Source organism: Aquarana catesbeiana, linkage group LG02, assembly GCF_042186555.1.
Source record: "Aquarana catesbeiana isolate 2022-GZ linkage group LG02, ASM4218655v1, whole genome shotgun sequence".
Classification (NCBI taxonomy): Eukaryota; Metazoa; Chordata; class Amphibia; order Anura; family Ranidae; genus Aquarana; species Aquarana catesbeiana.
This window is the reverse complement of record NC_133325.1, coordinates 765,968,646-765,989,559: the sequence shown is the minus strand read 5'-3', so window position 1 is coordinate 765,989,559 and position 20,914 is coordinate 765,968,646. Positions and strand designations below refer to the sequence as shown.

Here is a 20,914-nt window from a genome sequence, read left to right as displayed (position 1 = left end):
GGGGATATCTGGGGTGTAGAGAGGTCAGAGTGCTGGGGGGGATATGTGGGGTGTAGAGGGGTCAGAGTGCTGGGGGGATATCTGGGGTGCAGAGGGGTCAGAGTCCTGGGGGGATATCTGGGGTGTAGAGAGGTCAGAGTGCTGGGGGGATATCTTGGGCGTAGAGGGGTCAGAGTGTGGGGGGGGATATCTGAGGTGTAGAGGGGTCAGAGTGCTGGGGGGATATCTGGGATGTAAAGGGGTTCACAGTGCTGGGGGGATATCTGGGATGTAAAGGGGTCAGAGTGCTGGGGGGGAAATCTTGGGTGTAGAGGGGTCAGAGTGCTGGGGGATATCTGGGATGTAAAGGGGTCAGAGTGCTGGGGGGGGAATCTTGGTTGTAGTGGGGTCAGATTGCTGGGGGAATATCTGGGATGTAAAGGGGTCAGAGTGCTGGGGGGGAAATCTTGGGTGTAGAGGGGTCAGAGTGCTGGGGGATATCTGGGATGTAAAGGGGTCAGAGTGCTGGGGGGGAAATCTTGGCTGTAGTGGGGTCAGAGTGCTGGGGGGATATCTGGGATGTAGAGGGGTCACAGTGCTGGGGGGATATCTGGGGTGTAGAGGGGTCAGAGTGCTGGGGGGATATCTGAGATGTAAAGGGGGTCACAGTGCTGGGGGGATATCAATTCTGCAGGCAGCTTAATCATTCTACCTTCTGTATATATTATAGGTTTATCTTTCTTCTAAAAAAAAGTTTTTATTGATATCTGAAGTTTTCACAAGAGTGTTCTTTCCCAGGAATTGTGCTTTTATGTAATTTGCTCTCCTGCAATTGACTATCACTGAGTGAATGTTTAGCATTGATCACTAATTTTGTTTTGTTTTTGTTTGTTTTTTTAGAGTCCTTATGACAGAAATCCACCAAATGACAGCTGTGGTACCCCAGAAATCCTAGATGATGGAATCTATATTCCAGTGAGTTCTGTTTCATTAAGAGCTTTATAAGAATGTAAAAAGGCTATGGGGGTACCTCATCCTATATAGAATTCATAAAACCAAACCAACAGAACGGACTATCACGGTACCAAATGAGGAATATATACATAATAATTGTTCAATAATTTTATTTATACAAAATTAGATATTTAAAATATTTTCGTAAAAACATATAGATGCTCTCTTTTGCGGTTGATAAGTACATATTTCTCAAATTTCTGTCTGTAAAGATGGTTGCCTCGTTTCACATAGTCGCTTCCTCGGAATCATTTACATATGACATAAGATCAGAGAACCTTAAACAGGAAAACATGGGAAAAGATCATTAAAGACAAGAACATGCACTAAGATATCCTTTATATGGAAGTTCATATTAATATTAATAGGTATAGTGACCCAGAGGGGGACATATACCCCTATAACTTACGTATTGAGAACCCAAGATAGTTCAATCTATGGATGGAAGACGATGTGCCCAAAATTGGGAGGAGTGAGTAGAATTAAAGGAGACGCAGGAATCTGACCAGAATAGTCCCTCTACGGATTCATAAAATATTTATACCATTATAGGCATGGACCCAAAAAAACATATAGTCCTCAGGTGTCAATGCTTTAGATAAAGTTAATTAATATCCATATACTCCCTAGAAACTGTATCATATAGTCATAGCCAGAACCATAGCCAGAACCAAATAAGAGTTCCCATTTCAAGGAAAGATGTCCCTTCCTTATATTCCTAAGGCAATACCTAAATAATCATGGAACAATTGATTAAAGATAAAATCCAAACATAGACAGGGGAGGAAAATAGACCATTGTATAAGCAAGGTACCTGTGTAATCCAAATCCTTGAGCCTATATACTCCACACAGAGACAAGAGGGGTGAAACAGTTGGTGACTACTATTGTATAGGATGCTGGTCGCTCAAAGTCCACACAAGCGCTGCTTTAAAATAACATGTGCTTGGTAAGGCAGAGAGCAAGCTCCAGCTGGGCCAGAAAACATCACTAAGATGAAAAGAAACCAGTTCACAATAGTAAAAATGAGCATAATACTGCCCCAGTGGCAGCTGGTGCTCCATTTTTTTTCGGGGGGCGCAAACAAAGCCCCAACCAACCCCATACCACCCCCCCACCCCCCCCCCCCCGTCACTCGCCCCCAATAGGGCCTACAGATAGATAGACACTGGGTGGGAGAGATAGACAGACAGACAGAGACTGGGTGGGATAGATAGATAGATAGATAGATAGATAGATAGATAGATAGATAGATAGATAGATAGATAGATAGATAGATAGATAGATAGATAGATAGATAGATAGATAGATAGATAGATAGATAGATAGATAGATAGATAGATAGATAGATAGATAGATAGATAGATAGATAGATAGACATCTATTCCTATATACTGATCTCCATGTATACACCGCTGGGATCTGTAGTAGGATTTTATATAAACCCATGTATTTCATATTATTCATATTTATTTTTATGTGTTATTAATACCAGTAGTAGTAGTATCAATATCAATAGTAGTATCAATAGTAGTAGCAGTAGTGTCAGTAGTAGTAGTAACAGTAGTAGTAGTATCAGTAGTATTAGTATCAATAGCATTAGTAGTAGTTATAAAATACGAAATTTTTCCCCGTGAGGTTTTTTAGCAGCAAAAAAGAGGGTAAAAAAGTACTGCATAAGATTACATAAATAGGATTTTAATAATGATAAAATATCAAAGAAAACTATAAATACAGTCAATCAAGACATCAGCTGTGGTACAAAAAATGAAATGAAAGCAACATCACTTATGTGACAGTCACAATATTATACAAAACATTGAGGTAAATTAGTACATGATTCGTGTGTATGAATCCAGTTTATTTGAATCCTGACGTGTTTCGACCCCACTGGGTCATCTTCAGAGGATTATTGTAGACTGTAAAAATATTTGTAAGAATTGAAGTTCATAATGGACTGAATAAATATATAGATGAATTTAAAGAGGAAAACAGCAGTATTGGACGTGTTCATATATAGATAGATAGACATCTATTCCTATATACTGATCTCCATGTATACACCGCTGGGATCTGCAGTAGGATTTTATATAAACCCATGTATTTCATATTATTCATATTTATTTTTATGTGTTATTAATACCAGTAGTAGTAGTATCAATATCAATAGTAGTACCAATAGTAGTAGCAGTAGTATCAATAGTAGTAGTATCAGTAGTAGTAGTATCAGTAGTATTAGTATCAATAGCAATAGTAGTAGTATCAATATCAATAGTAGTAGTAGTATCAATAGTAGTATCAATATCAAAAGTAGTAGTATCAATATCAGTAGTAGTAGTATCAATATCAATAGTAGTAGTATCAATATCAATAGTAGTAATATCAATAGTAGTAGTATCAATAGTAGTAGTAGTATCAATATCAATAGTAGTAGTATCGATATCAATAGTAGTAGTATCAATAGTAGTAGCAATATCAATATCAATAGTAGTAGTAATATCAAAAGTAGTAGTATCAATATCAGTAGTAGTAGTATCAATATCAATAGTAGTAGTATCAATATCAATAGTAGTAATATCAATAGTAGTAGTATCAATAGTAGTAGTAGTATCAATATCAATAGTAGTAGTATCGATATCAATAGTAGTAGTATCAATAGTAGTAGCAATATCAATATCAATAGTAGTAGTAATATCAATATCAATAGTAATAGCGAGATAGATAGGGAGATAGAGAGATATAGATAGAGAGATATAGATAGAGATAGAGAGATATAGATAGAGAGATATAGATATAGATAGAGAGATATAGATAGAGAGATATAGATATAGATAGAGAGATATAGATAGAGAGATATAGATATAGATAGAGAGATATAGATAGAGAGATATAGATAGAATGTGTGTGAATCCAGAGAGAAGATTAGACAGATAGAAGTGTTGGGGTTCCCCTCCATCCAGCAGAACTTTTCCTCCCCTCCCCCCAGCACTCACCTGGAAAACAGACCAGGACAGCCCAGCACAGTGAGCCCGGCTCCATCCTTCTCCCCGTACATTGAGACGGCTCCATTCACCAGTACTCTGACTCTGAGGACATACTCCGGCTCTCTCACTCTCCCTATGGCTGCATTCTCTAATCTCGGTGTGACTGTGTAGTCACACAGCAGTAGAGGAGTCCTCTCCCCATGCTTCCTCTGCTCGGGCGCACTGGGAGATAAAAGCGGAAGTGACATCATAACTTGAATGTCACTCAAAGTCCCGGCCATCTAATGCATATAATATGCGGAAGCTACTCAGCACGATGGATGGCGCCACAAGGCGGGTTAAAAGCCCACAAATGAAGCACCGCGTCTGCAATCTCGTGATTGCATAGACATGGCGCTTCCCATAGTGCACTGCGCCTGGCGCCCGAACGCAGTGCACTTATGGACATTTTTTTCAAATTTTTTTCATTTTTTTAAAGGGCCAGTTTTAAAAAATTATTATTATTATTTTTTTTTTGTGACTGCGCAGAGGGGGGGCGGCTCCCAGGCGCTCCCTATGGACGGGCCGCCACTGTACTGCCCCAATTATTATGTATAGATTCCTCATTTGGTACCGTAATAGTCCATTCTGTTGGTTTGGCTTTATGAATTCATTAAGAGCTTTATTTATAAACTACACTATAGAGAGCCTTATAGTCTGCTCTGGGTTTAGTTCACTAAAGAATTTTTATTTTTATTTTTTACATTATTCTCAAAAGATATATACATGTGGTCCTAGGTATGATCTAGCACTAGCTGTGATAACAGAATGTTCTCCTTAGGTTTTTTTTTTAGTAAACAAGAGTCAGAATTTAAATTTAAAAAACATATTTCTCCATCTCACGTAAAAAAAATGTAATCCATTCCCATTGCTGTGTACTTTGTTTTCAGGTGGAGGAAACAGCTGTCGTTATTGAAGAAGCTGGTTATGAAATTACTAAGTTTCTTCTTTTACATCACCGAGGACTCGGCTATAGAGAGGAGGAATGCAATAGATTGATGGGGATTTTAGATGACTACACCAACATAATGGCTGGATGTGTAAGTCTACCAACAATTCACTTCTTTTTTTTTAAAAGGTGTTTATTTTTGATTTTATAACATAAAAATACAGAAAAGATAACAAAAGTGGGACTGTAAGTACAATTGCGAAAGGTGCATTTAATGGAGCACCAGCTCACCTGGAGAATCGGATTTACTTAGTTAATTAGGTCCAAAGGATTACTTACTGGTTCCTTTCTAGAACCAACAGAATGCTTGGTGTGCCCACCCAACAGAAAATCCCCTTTGTGCTATTGCTGTCCACTGGTATTAGGATAATACATAATAAATAGATGTAGTACTTTCCTATTAGACTATTCACATCACAAGGGGTGGAAATTATCCTCCCATAACCCCTTCAACATTAGATCCCTCTCAATGTGCAGGGCTTGCTAGTTGGGGAAGATGGGGCACTGCGCACCCATCATAGTACATAGAAAACTGCTAAGTGAGTTAATTTTTGCACGGTGTGGTATATTATGGGATTCACCTCACTAAATCACCAAGAGGAGATTTTCATTTTCTCCCTCATCTCTATTCAGCACAAGTGCCAATTCATTTTTCGTGGACCTATATAGAAAAACAAAGGCACACTAGTCAGGTTGAACCAATGATCAAAAGTTTTAAGGAAAAGTGACCAATAAGCAGATGATTTAGATTTTTCACTGTTGATCTAGATGAACAAGCCACCATGCCGGGACAAGCACAAAGTAAGCACAGCGAACAGTTACTTGTAGTTGGCAGACAGGCAGATTGGTCCAGTGACAGTCTTGGTTAATAGCAGGCAGAGTTCAAAGACTGGTGAACAACAAATCCCAGAAAGATGAAAAGATGACTCCACCAGTGAAGATCAGCAATATCAAATGAATGGTGACAGACCCTCCACCTTCAACTTAGATTAAAGGTGGAGGGTCTGTCACCATTCATTTGATATTGCTGATCTTCACCGGTGGAGTCATCTTTTCATTTTTCAGGGATTTTTTGTTCACCAGCATATTGGACTGTTTTTTATTGCGCTGCACTTCTTGTTTTTATCATTTGCTACAGATTTTTGTGAAAGTCTTTTAGTGTTCAGCTTGCATATATGGGGTTTATTTATGTGCTGATTGCATATTCTATTTTACATTAGAGTTCAAAGACTAGTCAGGGTCAAATCCAAGGTCAAAAGGCAGGTTGAGTTCTGAGCGTAGTCAAAATCTGGTTCAAGGTCATCAACAAGGGAATACAAACTAACTGGCAGGGCTCGGGCAAAGATGAAGGTCAAGGCACGGAAACGAGGTAGGGAAACATGGAGCCTAAAGCAGGTGTTGCACACACTATCACAAGCATGACACTGAGGGTTTGGCAGGCTTAGAAGAGGTTTGAACACCACCCAGAGGCTGAGTCTAGCAATCACCCTACAGGTGGACAGAAAGACAGGGAGAGTGCAGCTCAGCCAAAACCAGGTTGCTGAAATGATATTGGCAGCTACCATGGATCAGGAATGTTGCATGCTCTTGACAACATATTAAAGTGGACATCTCAGTATTCTCTGCAATTATAAATTACTGAACAGGCCTCCCACTCTAATGCATTTTGCCCAAGGTATCTCCAAGATTAAGCCCTTCCTTAGGAGAAACGTGTTGGAACTGGAGGAGGACAGGCGGAAAGACAGGTTGTGAACCTTCATCAGTGTGCTGCCTTTTTATTTCCTTTTGAGAGCCAGTCTGTGGAGTGGAGAAGCACTCTTGGGTGGAAGGAATAGGAAGAGCTTGAGGCATTTTCTCATTCTCCTCTCCCCTAATGATCAGACTGCAACACTGTGCCTTTGAAGCTATCTGTATGGTGGGAGTGTGAAGCAAAGGCTGATCAGTTTCAGGTATTTATTAACACAGCCAAAAACTATGTAGACATCAGGATTTAAATGACTGTGCCATATCTGGCCCGGCATCCCAGTCCAGGAAGTTAAGGCTGAACAAAGATGGCTCTGACCTTCTGGAGAGAAAAGCAGATTAAGGCATCGTTAGGGAGAGTACTGAGATCTCTATGAGAGAAAATAAATTACTAGAAGTGTTACATTTATACGTTACTTGGTGTACATGCACCTAACATGAAAGAATACATCTAATTCTAGGTTGACTTTAAAAACATTAATTCATCAGTCATTACACAAACTACATTAAACATTGTTGATGAAATAACCTAAAATAATACATATTCTAGGATCCTGTCCTGCTTTATATAGTAGAAAACTGTTAGAGGAAACCTTTCAACTTTAAATATTTAATAAAACGTACCAACCACAGCAACTAGTAGATCAGCTGTCTGTTCTGTACAGGTAATGGGAGGATTTTATATTTTTGAATTGTTTTAATATTTTCTTTGGGCCTTCTTTGTTAGGTTATTTTTTACCTGCTGAGCTGTTCATTTATTCACTTTTAATTATATGTTGTTAGGTACCAGCAGAGAGCTACAACCATCCCCTTCAAAAACCCATCAAAGATTACTTCAAAAAGTTGGACACCTTAGTGGGCAAAGAGGTAATTTTTGTTATTTGTAACAGAATAGTTAACAGGGTGCTTGTTTTTAAATGTAATTACCGTAGTTGTGAATAGCTTGGCCATAGAAAAAACAATTCACATTATTTTCTGAAGCTGGAAATCACATTGATGTCTTCTTTGCCAATTAAAAACTGAATAGTATCTACACAAATACACAAATGACTAATTTCTTAAAATTTGGGACCCGTGGGTTAAATATCCCCATCCAACGCTCTCCACAGAGAGTTTGATAACTTTCTGAGGAACCCTCCATGGCAACCTAGGAACTCCCTCCATCATTCATCTCCTCACCCATGTGTTTGTTCCCCACCTACCTACCAACCAATCTTTTCCCTCCAGACTGTTTACTTTCACTTCCTTTCATTGCCCTCCTATCTCTATATGTGCATATCTAGACCATAGGCCCCCACAAAATCTCCCATTTCCTACTTGCTTTCCACACTTACCTTAAATGTTTTCCCACCTTGGGATCAGAGAGCTTAAAGTGGATGTAAACCCTCACATATACCCAGTGAAGTGAATAGCTTCAGTCGTTACACAGATATGAAACAAATTCTCCTACATAAGTTTTACTTGTATATCTGCTGTCTTCTCCTTTCTACACCCTTTGAAACATGTGGATCATGTTAAAAAATCTTTCAACAGTACATAGGGGTGGGTGTGGACTTACACTGTGTGAGAGCTGATTGGAGGAAAGGGACCCCCCCCCCTCCACATAGGCCGGGGAGCGAAGGAACATCCAAAGCTGTAGTCTGAATAGGCCAGCTGTGTGCTTATTTCCCTCTAAGCTCCCTCCCTGACACACATTTTCAGCTCATGTTATTTCATGTGTCGGAGAACTTGTCAGAAGTGACTCACAATGATAATAGAATAACGAAGCACCAGAGAGAAACAACACTTAGAGCTTTGGAGAGAGACAAGTAAATACTACAGATATATGTACTTAGATTAATCTTCATGAATGGGGTTTACAACTACTTTAAGCTTACGAGTTGGGTAATCTTTGCATTGTTGCCCTGACTTTTATTGTAATACATTTATTTCTGGACCTTTTTAGCAGTGGTGTAGCGCTTCAAATTAATTTTAGTTACATTACACTGCAAGAAGATATGGAAATCCTCTGGGATGTAGAATCCGCTCACCCAGGAATCAGATTATTTATATCAACTTCAATGCTTTAGGATAGCAATGCTATAGGTTAACCTTATGGGTTCAATGCTATTGTTTCACTTTCTTTGATTACATTTTTACTTGGCAACATTTTGAAGTGTTCTCCCTGGTGTCAGTTTTATCTTGGGTCAGTAACACATACCTCTGTTAGTATTTTCTTTCTTATCTCAGGTAATCCCATTCTCTGCTTCTTTTGTAGAATTTTGCTGAGTGCACCAAATGGAACAATACTGTTGGGAGTCAGGAAACTCTTGAATTGGTTTCACACCTCAAGGGCAAACAGCAGCACCATCTGATCAGGAAACAGAAGAATTTTATGTATTTTCTATTCAAAATAATGTATTTTCTCTGTTTTTTTAGACCTTTTTTTTTTTTTAACTTTTGCACTATTTTAATTCTATGAACAGATTGAACTATTTTTCCAGATTTGCCAAGTCTGGAAAAATAGTTTCTATCAGTACAGAAGATATGACATTTGTCATTCATGCTACTATCTGCTCAATTTAATGATTTTAAATGTTTAGCATGGCATAGTTATGGGTTATGTGGATTTCAACCAATAAATTACAATAATTGAGTTGTCTGTGGACAATGTGCCAGTTGTAAAATTGTGAAACAGGGTTGATTTGGCAAATGTAAGAGAGATATTAAAAAGGTATTTTAGGAAAAGGGGAAATATCCTTGCATATAAGACTTTTTTTTCTCAAACTTGTCCACAAAATGAAAACTTAGATTTTCTCAAGAAAGTAAAAAAAATGAACATTATTAGGTGTATTATGCCATCAAGTTATTTTTTTGCAAATGACACTGTATGACACCCAGCTGACTGTATTGAAATAACACACTTGGATCGGTCTGTGCTCTTCACACCCGATCCAATGGATTGTTACACTGTATTGGACAACATAGCACTTTATGCTTGATGTCCTTTTTTACTTGAAAACATTTTTTTTAATTGAATAAATCAGTAAAATGTATTCCTCCACCCTTTTCCTTGCCATTTCCCCCACAGAATTATTTTTTTATAAGATGTGAAGAAATATAAAATATATTAATCTACAGTGGCTACCTAAGCATTTTGAGATGTTTTGCAACATAGCTGTATCTGTATGTTTTTCTGTATCCCCAACATAAAAAATAAAATAAACTCATTAAAATAAGATGAAGTAAATATATGAATTTAATAATGAAATGTTTGGAAGCTCCAGTAAGAGTTTGTCTTTACTAACCTTGTCCTGCGCAAAGTCTTATGGTGATTTGCCATACTGTGATTTGTCCAGTCATAAAAACTGGGCCGTGGTGTGCATAGCACTACTCCTGGTTTCTTTCTTTTTGTTTGTTAAGGTCTACATTTATTTGGAATCCCGATGCCAGCAGAGCACAGATCACATTTGTAAAGCATAGCACTGTGCAAGTGTGGGAATACCTCATTGAAGCAGTTGCCTCAAGCAGCACTCAAAGAGGCACTTTGAGGGACAACACTGAGGCCTGAGTGTCCATGGAAAACTCTGTCTTCAGTGCAGTCCAGTGGCACTGGTAAAAGGCACAGCCTCAGCGTTACTGAGCCTGTCGAGCTGCAGTCACACCTGAGCGGCGTAATGCATTGTATTTTTTGCCACAGTTGTCATATGACAGCAAAGGGCTGCCTATCCACTTGGATGAAGTAGCTCATGTACCTTGTTTGGCACGGAGCCAAGTGTGTTTTGCGTTGCATAACAAATGTGCAACAAAACATGGGACTGTTACCTGCATTTGGAATGCCAGTAAGAAATTAAGAAATAATGCCACTAGAAGCATGACGCACATTTTTAAGCATTTTTTTCACACGTTTCCAGAAACTTTAGCAGAAATGCACATTTCTGCCCGCATTCCTGGAACAATTATATGTGTATGTGGTGGCCCCTCAGTGTTTTTTTATGCACAATGGAGGGGACAGAAGGGGAAATACAAGAAAATAAAAAGTAGATATTGGTCAAGGTTTTACAACTTATTAAATTGTTATTTCCATTTAGAAATAACTGACTCGGTACCAGGAGGCATGGGAGGTGAGGGAAGCAAGGGTGGGACTGCAAAGTTCAGATACAAATGTACCGCTAGAGCAAGAGCTCCTTAAAAGGAAGCCTTTCTCTGAGTCTGGAGTCAATGAGGATGGCAAACGTGATTACACTTCTCCGGCTCAGTGGATATATCTCGGGCTGCTATCTCATCCTTGATGGTATCCGAGAGACCACGAGAAAAAGCAGCCACGAGGGCCTCATTGTTCCAAGCAACCTCTGCTGCCAGAGTACGGAATTCAATGGCATAATTGGCAACGGTTCTCGTACTCTGTTTGATGGACATGAGGTACTTGGCAACAAAAGCGGAGTGTGCAGGAACGTCAAACACCCTTTTAAAAGAAGCCACAAATTCTGGGTAACTCAAGACAACAGGTTTTTGCATCTCCCATAGAGGGTTTGCCCAGGCCAAGGCTCTCTCAGAAAGCAAAGATATCACAAAACCTACTTTGCTTCTGTCCGTGGGAAACGCCTGGAAACACATATACTTTGAAACGCATCTCAAAGTATATATCAACCTGGTTGAGAAACCCTGTGCATTGGACCGGATCGCCCCCAAATCGCTGGGGAAGCGGAGCGGAACCAGACATACCTATTTTTTTTTTTTTGTGAACCCCTACGAATTGCAGGTGTGGTCCATGGAAGAGCTGAGAGCTCAATGGAATTCATATGGCTTTCCAAGTGAACCCAGAGCTTAGTCGTGTGGTTATAGAACCAGTCCAGTATGCGAGTAAGTATCGCTGCCTTATGGTACAATGAAGCGTCCGGGGCTCCAGCTTCCCCTCTCGCTTTTGGAAGAGATAACGTTCTGTATCCAATTCTAGGACAGGCTGAATTCCAAATAAATTTAGAGAACAGCTGGCGCAATTTCTGAAAATAGGAGTTAGGTATGCATATAGGGATTGTCTGAAATAGGTACAAAAAACGGGGAAGGACATCCATTTTCAAGGTGTTCACCCTACCAAGCCAGGAGAGCCGTTTAAATGTGTAATTAGACAGATCGGCTTGAGTTCTGAGAAGTAAGGGGGTAAAATTCTTGGAAAAGAGTTAGGTTGCATCCCCGGTATTTGAATACCAAGGTATCGAATGGAGGTGGATCCCGTTTTAAAGGAAAAGGCAGTAGAAAGTCTGCGTAGGTCCGACTTTGGCAGAGAAATATTGAGAATTTACGATTTATTGTAGTTTACTTTAAAGTTACTGACTTCCCCAAATCTCTGGAACTCCTGCATCACCGAGGGTAAAGACAAGTGTGGACGTGTCACAAATAGAAGCAGGTCATCTGCAAACAGAGCAAGTTTAGTTTGAGTGGGTCCGACTGTTATTCCGTGCACAGAGGGATTGTTTCGCAAAGCAATGGCTAGATGTTCCATGGTGAGAACATACAGGAGGGGAGATAGGGAGCATCCTTGTCGTGTTAGAGATAGAGAATGCCAACGACAAAGAACCGTTCAGTCTTATCCTAGCGGATGGAGAGGAGTAGAGGGACATTATCCTTGAGATCATGTGGGCTCCCAGTCCTATTTGTTGTAGAGACAGCCGAAGGAATTGCCAATCTACTCGGTCGAATGCCTTCTCCGCATCGACTGTTAAGAGGCATAAAGGAATATCGTGGGTTCGGGCATAGTTGGATAAAAGAAGGGTTTTCAGGGTGTTATCCCTTGCTTCTCGGCCACTCACAAATCCTACTTGATCCAAGTGGATCAAACTGGGCAACAATGGTTGTAACCTGTTGGCTAACACTTTAGCGAAGATCTTCAAATCTACCCCGATCAAGGATATTGGCCTATAATTTGTACATAAATTCAGGTTCTTCTCTGGTTTTGGAATAAGGGAAATATGAGCCTCAAGTGTTTGTGGGGGAAACACTGAGTCCTCTGATACAGAGTTGAATACTTTAGTGAGGAAAGGAATAAGAAGGGGAGCATCTGCTGTTATAGGTGTTTTATTTATTTATATTGATGGAAAGCGAGTTTGTCCGCAAATGTACGTGCAGATGTCTCATATAGACCTCTGAGATGTAATCGGGTATTGGAAACCTCAGTGAGCGTTTCGATTGTTGGGGAACGCTTATGGTCAAATTCCAGGTTTTGGAGCTTCTGGATTGCATCCACTATAGCGGCTGAGCGTTCCTTTTTTAGACGAGATCCTAATTGAATAAAGGTTCCACGTAATACTGCTTTCAGTGCCTCCCATTGGATGGGGAATGACATGGTATCTTGTGCGTGGTCCCAAAAAAAGTTAGAGATTGTTTCTGAGATACGTGTAATACAGTCCGAGTTAGCTAGCAATGAATCATTCAAGCGTCATGTCCACTCCCTGATAGGTGAGGAGGGGAGCGAGAATGTCAAGTATATAGCGGAGTGATCTGACCAGATCATAGAGTCTATTTCACACTCAGGAGACCAGTCTAGGCAACTGTGGTCGCTCAATAGATAGTCTATGCGACTATAGGTCTGATGTACCTGAGAAAAATGTGTGTAGTTACGAGCCTTAGGGTACAGTACCCTCCAAACGTCTGCAAGGCGTAAGTCGTATAGTGCGCGTTTCAGGGCCCTCAATTTGGGGAATGAGATACGTGACCTTGAGGTGGAGGAATCTAATGTTGGCTCCAGGGGGGTATTAAAATCTCCACCGAGGATGAGTTTGCCCTCTATGAATTCAGGTAGGATCTTCAGATACTGCAAAGCTGATGGAACTTGGTTGACATTTGGCAAATATATGTTAGCTATCGTAAATTTAACTCCCCACAGCAAAAACTTCACAAAGACGTACCTTCTCTAGCGGTCGGAGAGATGATCAAGCAATTCAACGGGGAGGCTTTTGTGAAAAGCTACAGATACTCCCTTAGTTTTCTGGGATAGATTAGTACTATGGATCCATCTGTTAAAATATCTGTTAGAGAAAGTGCATCTCCTGCAAGAGGAGTACATTAACTTGGCATTTATGCATTTGATATAGAATTTGTCCACGTTTAGAGGCAACATTGAGTCCATTTACATTGTATGAACACAATTTTAGTCGAGGGTGAGACAATACCATATAGGCCATGGTGGAGCGAGGAAATAGGAAAAAAAAATTGAAAGTCTAGAAAAAGAGGGAGAGGCGGTTGGGGGAGAAACGGAAAAGAGAAGGTAGTTACAAAAGTTAGAGGACACCTGGGAAAGGTGTCTCAAAACAAAATCTAATGTGTTTGTAGCAGCAAAACACTCTGTGAAATATCACGTGCTAGGCACAAATCGTGCCAAACCTATTTGGGGAGGGAGGTCGGATTAGAGAGGTCTGAGTTGTGAACCCGACAACATAGCAGGCATATATAACGTATATGTATCACACCTGTCTATCATAGTATATTGAATACTTAAAATTTTAAGTTATAGAAGAACATGGCATATATCTAATCAGTGTTTGAAAAAAAACATTTGAACACCCATAATCAGTCAGCTATCATCACAAGCAATAGTATGTATAACAAGCATTTAAATGAGGTAACATTGAGGAATTCTACTAGTTCTATGGTGTAGGATCAGTTAGGCCCGGGACTGAGAGGAGACCAAGAAGCCCAGAACAGGTAATAAGGTAGCTTCTGGGAGACTCCAAGTCAGTCAGCGGGTCCCCAGGCCCGAAGAACTAGAAAGGCACATTAGCTACAGGTATTACCCCAGAGACTTAGTGGTGGGCTCCACTCGGGTCAGGCCGCATCCCGAATAAAAGAATCATAGGGTTCTGGAAAATTGGGTAACAGAGGAAGGTTTCTTAAGGAAACAATGCTCATAGCATTCAATTTGGTCTTAGTATGGTCCGTGTGTGGATAAGTGTACAGTTAAGGCTAGGGACGTCCGATGTCGAATGGAGCCCCCACGCAGCCATAGAAAGCAGTAACATTGCCACTGTCTAATCTACACCCTTCTTTAGATGTAACTGTCCCAGTAAGGGCAACACAGCACCCCCCACCCCCTGAGCTTAGTAAACTTCTATACTATCTCTGTAAGCGGAGTGGTATAGTTAGTATGAGTTCATAGGAGGGTACAGAGAGAACACAGTACCATTGCAAACCTGGTCCAGTCCCTTAATGAAAACTGTGGAGTGAAAGGTGTAGATCCATTGTAAAACATTGAACAGATAGAACAAGTAACAGTGTTGACTCACGTGGGGAGCCAAATCAGTCTTCCGGGGATGTTGGACGTCTTGCTCTAGGACAAAAAGAAGCAGATCTAGATCTCGGATGTCTGTGACATTGCGGGAGAGGGCCCTGTAGTCGTTGACGATCCTCTGGAGGGTCTAGCCAGTTTGGGATGCTGATAGGGTCTTGTGCAAGGAAGGTGAAGAAGGCAGGAAGTTGTTCAGGGTCCGACAGAACAAACTTACAGTTGTTGTCTCAGGTTACCTTGATACTGAATGGATGGCCCCAGGTGTAGGAAGCCCCTGCTTGACAGATCAAATCCAAGAGTGGGCGGACTGCCCGTCTCATGTATAAGGTGTTGCGGGAGAGGTCCGGATAGAGGTGTACTGTGGATCCATCGAATTCTACAGGACCTAAGCGCCAGGCCTTATGCATAATCTCTTCCTTGAGGGTATAGTAATGGACCCGGCATAGGACATCGCGGGGGCAGTCGCTGCGGTCTCCCCCCATGCCTCCCACTCCATGCACTCTGTCCAGTTCAATAGGGGATGTAACTTCCCTGCCCAGGACCTGGTTGAGGATACAAAACGACAGTGGGTTTTAGATCAGTGCCTGAGGTTGCTTCCGGCACTCCCTGTATCCTGATGTTGTTCCTGCGGCTCCTGTTTTCGCTGTCCTCTATGCGGAGTTGGTGTTGCCGCAAGTGGGATAAATGTGACGTGGTTGCAGATTCGAGGGCCACAATACGAGCCGTATGGTCATCTTGGGTAGTAGCCAGAACAGATACAGCGTTCTCTGTCTTTGAAACCCGATGTTGGAGGGCTTGTAGTTCTTCATGGAGGGAGGCTTCCATCTTGGATGGCCAGGATTCAAAGTCCGCCCTAAAAGCAGAAAGAAGGGCTGTGGTCGCAGAGCCGGTTGATCCGCCCGAGGCCGGAGGAAGTAGCTCTGCAGGGCCATCTTCAGTGGAGATGTCAGGGGGCATAGCGACCATTGGAGGGGCCGAGGGCTCACCTGTAGTGTCCTTGCACATAGAGGAGTCCATGTGAACCAGAGAAGGAGGTTTAGGTTTGCCTGGGGTGTGACTGGCCGCCAGCATGTCCTTTCTCATGCGGGAGTCAAGCGAGGATGTACGGAGTAGGTAGCGCTGGATTGAACCTTGCTGCAGCTCAGCGGAGTCAGAGGAGGGAGAGCTTGAGGATGACATAGAGATTCGGGGTGTAAGTAATTGGTAGCACAGCCTGGTAATGTCGAGAGAGCACAGAGCTCAGTATCCCATTTCTTCAGCCGTCCATCGTCAGCCAGGAAACATGGTATCTAGTATGGGGGGATAGGACGGTCGCTACCTGCGACTCTGGAGCCAGGACTGCGTTCCCTGCTAGTCTTTTGCACCACAGTATGAGAGGGAAACGTGTTGCAGAACTATGGCGAGGTAGCAAACTGTCAGCCAAGGAATATTTATTCATTGGGAAGGGTTACAAGTGGCAGCTGGGTCATCTGGGCAGTTCTTGTGACAGTGTAGGGACACAGTGATCTAGGAGAAAAGGGGTTAAGGAGAACAGGAGCAAGTGCACGTGGGCAGTGTTGCAATCCACCCCACAAATGGGGGTGAATATTAGTTTAGTCCCTTTCTGAGGTCACAGACTACTATGTCGGGGCACCCTGGTGTTTAGGTTGGCCCTAGATTGAGCACAGAAGAGACGGGGAAACGACTGAGGTGTAGCAAGATGGCCGCCACTTACTGTGTGTGTGTTGGTAATTCTTCAGGCTGGCATGCAGGGGTGGCACAGGGGAGAACGCAGGCTTCGGTCAGTAGGCTGGGCTGCTCCGGTGTCCGTGTAGGAAAAGAGCCAGGTGTGGAGTAGCCAGGGAGGTCCGGATGTGTAGGCCGGGTGCACCAATATGGCCACCGCTCCCCCCTGTCAAGGCCGAAGCCGCGACCTGTATTTAAAGCGGCCGGAACACGGGATCGCCGTGTCAGCGGTCCCAGGCTGAGCCGTCCCGATGTCCGTGCAGGGGGAGAGCCAAGCGCAGAGCGGCCAGGAAGATCCAGATGCGGCCTGTGTGGGCCTGGTGTACTAATATGGTCGCCGCTCCCCTTGTCAAGGCCGAAGCCGCGGCCTGTAGTAAAATCGGCCGGATCACAGGATCGACGTTCAGCAGTCCCAGGTGACACCTTAGCGTTCCGGGGGACCCCGGGTTTAGTGTAGGTGGTGAGGCAGTCCTGTTAGGGGAAAAAAGGTGAAAATATCCAGACATACCTCTTATAGAGGTAATACTCAAGGCGGGTGCCTGCACAGAGACTGGAGCAGCAGCAGGGACGGCCTGCAGCTCAGGTTGTACCGGAACAGCCACGGTGGGAAATTCCAGGTGAGCCGTGCAACTCAGGAGCGTTTGCAACGCCATAGCAAACTGATCCATGCGGTGATCCTGCTCATCCAATCTGGAAAAATTATTACCAACAAGTAGATTAACTGCATTTTCTGAATTCATGGTGTTCGCCTACTGTCAGAAACCATGAATCAGACTGAGACAGAAGTACAGTTAAATCACACTTGTTTAATAATAATAGTAAAAAGGTAAACAGAGTAAACATAGTCAAAACATAGCCAGAGTTCAGGAACCAGAACGGATAGTCAGACAAGCCAAAACGTCAGGGAGCCAGAGATGAGCGTAGTAGAACAGCAAGTAGGATCTGGAGCCAGAAGGAATGTCAGCCAAGCAAGTCTTTAACAGGAACACAGGAGAGCGTCTCTAGAGATGTGACCAAGGCGAAGGCAGAGATCATCTGGGCTGGATGGCTTAAGTAGGCAGGACTGTCGAGCAGGATATCATCAACAGGTGAGTCACTGTGGAGAGAAAATTATAAGATGAAACAATCAGCGCCACAAGTAAAAAAATGTTGTTATGTTTAAATAAGATAACCTAATAATAAACGTGTGTAAAATTATAAATATAAAGTGCAAATCTCTAAAATAAATAAATCCTACATATAAATTAATAGTCCATAAAATGAAAAAATTAAGAAATAAAACATGAAAAACTCCTCTTGTTATCAGTGTATCCACACAATTCCACCACAGTGATTGTTCGTCCTCAAAAGGAGTGCACACCACCACCAGTAAAAATGCGCGCTCACCTCCCAGATGAGTCAAAACTCATATGCGGATCTCCCCACAAGCTCTTTGCTGTCATTCCTCTTCCCAATCAATGGTGGGTAATCCAGATGGCTCTTTTCTTAATGGTAACTCAGCTCATTAATATCCAAAGAAGCGGATCATCTCCCAGCTTGGCTCAAGATTCCATGAGTTACGGACATGTAAATAATAAGTATAGAGACCATAGTGTTCTCCGTATACAAATTTATTCAAAGCCCCCAAACAGACAAATTGCACTTACGAGATAAAAACTTTTAAAATCACATAAAAACCTCCAGAGTAGCACCACCGTGTCCACATACACAGTGCCTGGCTGGACGTGACTATCAGCTCCTCCCTTCTAGAAGCGTATCGGCCAATCACAGGCCTTCCTCAGTAGTTCTACATTTATTTATTTACTATCCACTGTGGAGAGAAAGGAGCTGGTAATTAGCCGACAGCTGAGCGGCCAACTTTGAGAAGGAAGAGCTGAGCCCAGCCCTGTAACTCTGGGAGTAATTGTAACTGCCAGCCTTGCAATGCCTCATGGGAAATGTAGTTCCACAACAGCTGGAGGGCCCCAGGTTGCCTACCCCTGGTATACAGAATGATGCCATTTTAAATATGTAACTCAATAAAATTTTGTATATTTTTTTTAGACAAATCTAGTGTCAATTTAGTTCTCTTGTGCATTTTTTAAGTATCGTCATTCTCTTGCTTGGTTCTGTCAATAAAAATATTGCACCACTGGTTTGGCACTCCTTTTAGGGCATACACCACCATACATAAATCATCCTTATACTTACGGGTTCTGGGTTCCCACAACACCAGACATCACATCTGCTCTCAACGCATTTTGTCACAAGAACTTCCTTAGAGCACAGAGTACACAACAGTCCCACCAACATATCATAAAGTAGCAAAATGCAGCAGACACATATATATTTGCTCGCACAAATAACATCCATTCTATTAATGGTAAAGGAAAAATAAAGTAACAAAATATCCAGAATTGCAGGGCTCTAGTTTGAATGTTCTGCTGTGCAGGGCAGAGATCATCATTTAGTACATATCAGCACTGCTTCTGTCTTGCAGCTTCTTTGCAGCCACTTCCTGTCTACATGCTCTCCAGAGATGGTTGCATTTCTCAGGGTGAGTTTTCTGATGGTGACAACAGTGGACCATACCTCTGTAATGTGTGCATTGAAATGCCTGTTTTGAGTCTGTGACAGAAGGCCATGTGATAGCAGTGGTGGGCCGTAATGCCGGATGCATGGATTCCAATCGGGGGGGGGGGATTTGAAGCATTTTATTAGAGCCAGAGGCTCTCGTATACTTCAAAAAAGGGTGGGCTCTAGGCGCAGAGCACTGCTCCTTGAGCCCACCCAGTTGTGTGATAATCGCTATTGTCATCCTGATTCTCTTCTCGGCAAATCAAGAAGCGGGTCCTGAGACCCGTTTCCTGATTTGCCGAAAAGACAAGTGATCCTATTGGCCTAGAAGGAGGAGGAAGAAGGTGCAAGGCGGAAGCCCCTGCCTGTCACCCGGAGAAAAAATGCTGCCCGCGCCATAGTTGGGGTAAGTGCAGGGCTGGTAACTGACCGACTGGGGGTGGGGGGGTGGGTGCAGGTAACCCAACTCGCCGGCCCGACCTGGGGGGAGGGTTGTGCGGATGACCGGACCAATCAGGGGGTGGCTGTGGGTGCACTGTTTGCCGCCCCCCCCCCCAAAAAAAAAAATATACCACCACTTGCCGCCACTGTGTGATAGTGTGACAAAGGAGGAGCAAAGTTGGGAAACAGGGACAGAGCGCTGCCAACCTATAAAAACCAGAACCTAGGCAAAAACCTTTATGGTAGCATCACCAGGGGTTGTTTTAATGAAAGCTACCCATTTAAAACTACTGAATATGACTTTCACATTGCATTAACAAATAAAAACGTACATGCATCTACCATGGCTATGAAGTTTGATTTAAACCTTCAGACCATATTAGTGAAGCTAAGTGGAGATGAATTCTACGAAAAATGTATAATCTTTTTACTCTTAACAGCAGTCCCCACAACACACCACAAGGTGGTGGACTTGAGCACTGTATGAAATAAAATGTTTCTTGCGGACATGTATACATTTTCTTGTAGAAATAACATTTTGCATAAAAACAGTAAACATTTTAAAAAATGTAAAAAAAAAAGTTTCAAATTATCAGCAATGCCGTGTTCCTAAACCATAGTATAAATGGGTATCTATCCTTAGAATACATATAATAAACCCACAAGGGGAGAAAACTTCTTTCTCTTTTGTCTGATATCGCATAGTCCCACAAATCTTCCCCAGTTTTCTCCCCTTGTGGGTTTATTATATGTTTCAAATTACCATGCAGCATTTTCAAATTCAGTTAAGCGTAGTGAAGATATGTTTGTCTCACTTTTTTTGCGTTTTTAGCAATGTATTTTTAGAATTGCTGAAATACATATTTAGTTTCTAGGTAGGGGAAGCGGAGAGCACGTCTTTCAAAAATTAATTTAGGTAGAGGTAAAAAGGTAATACAAATTACAAATTTCTATGATTGCTCACATTTGTCATGGCATTAAAATGTTTCTGGTAAAAAAATTACATTTACTTAAAAATAAAATAAATATAAAAAATAAAAAAGTTAAATAAAGCTACTTGCATGTTAAGCATTTATATGCTGCACATATATTAGTATATATTTAAAATAAAACAAAGTTTTTGTGAAAGCAGATTTAAATAAAAAAATGATAATGTAAACTTTCTTTGAGGAGACAGAAAAGGGGAAGTGGTTCGTTAAAAAATGAAAAATATATCCCTCTTTT

The 20,914-nt window shown here is 41.8% G+C and overlaps 1 long non-coding RNA gene across 1 annotated transcript in view; it reads left to right on the top strand.

The window, feature by feature from the left end:
- The first annotated feature begins 732 nt into the window (after positions 1–732).
- Positions 733–20,914, top strand: part of LOC141129309 (uncharacterized) — a 105,707-nt gene continuing 85,525 nt past the window's right edge. Inside the window, exon 1 of the long non-coding RNA XR_012241806.1 lies at positions 733–954. This is a non-coding gene — a long non-coding RNA (uncharacterized lncRNA). The remainder of the gene's footprint in view (positions 955–20,914) is intronic.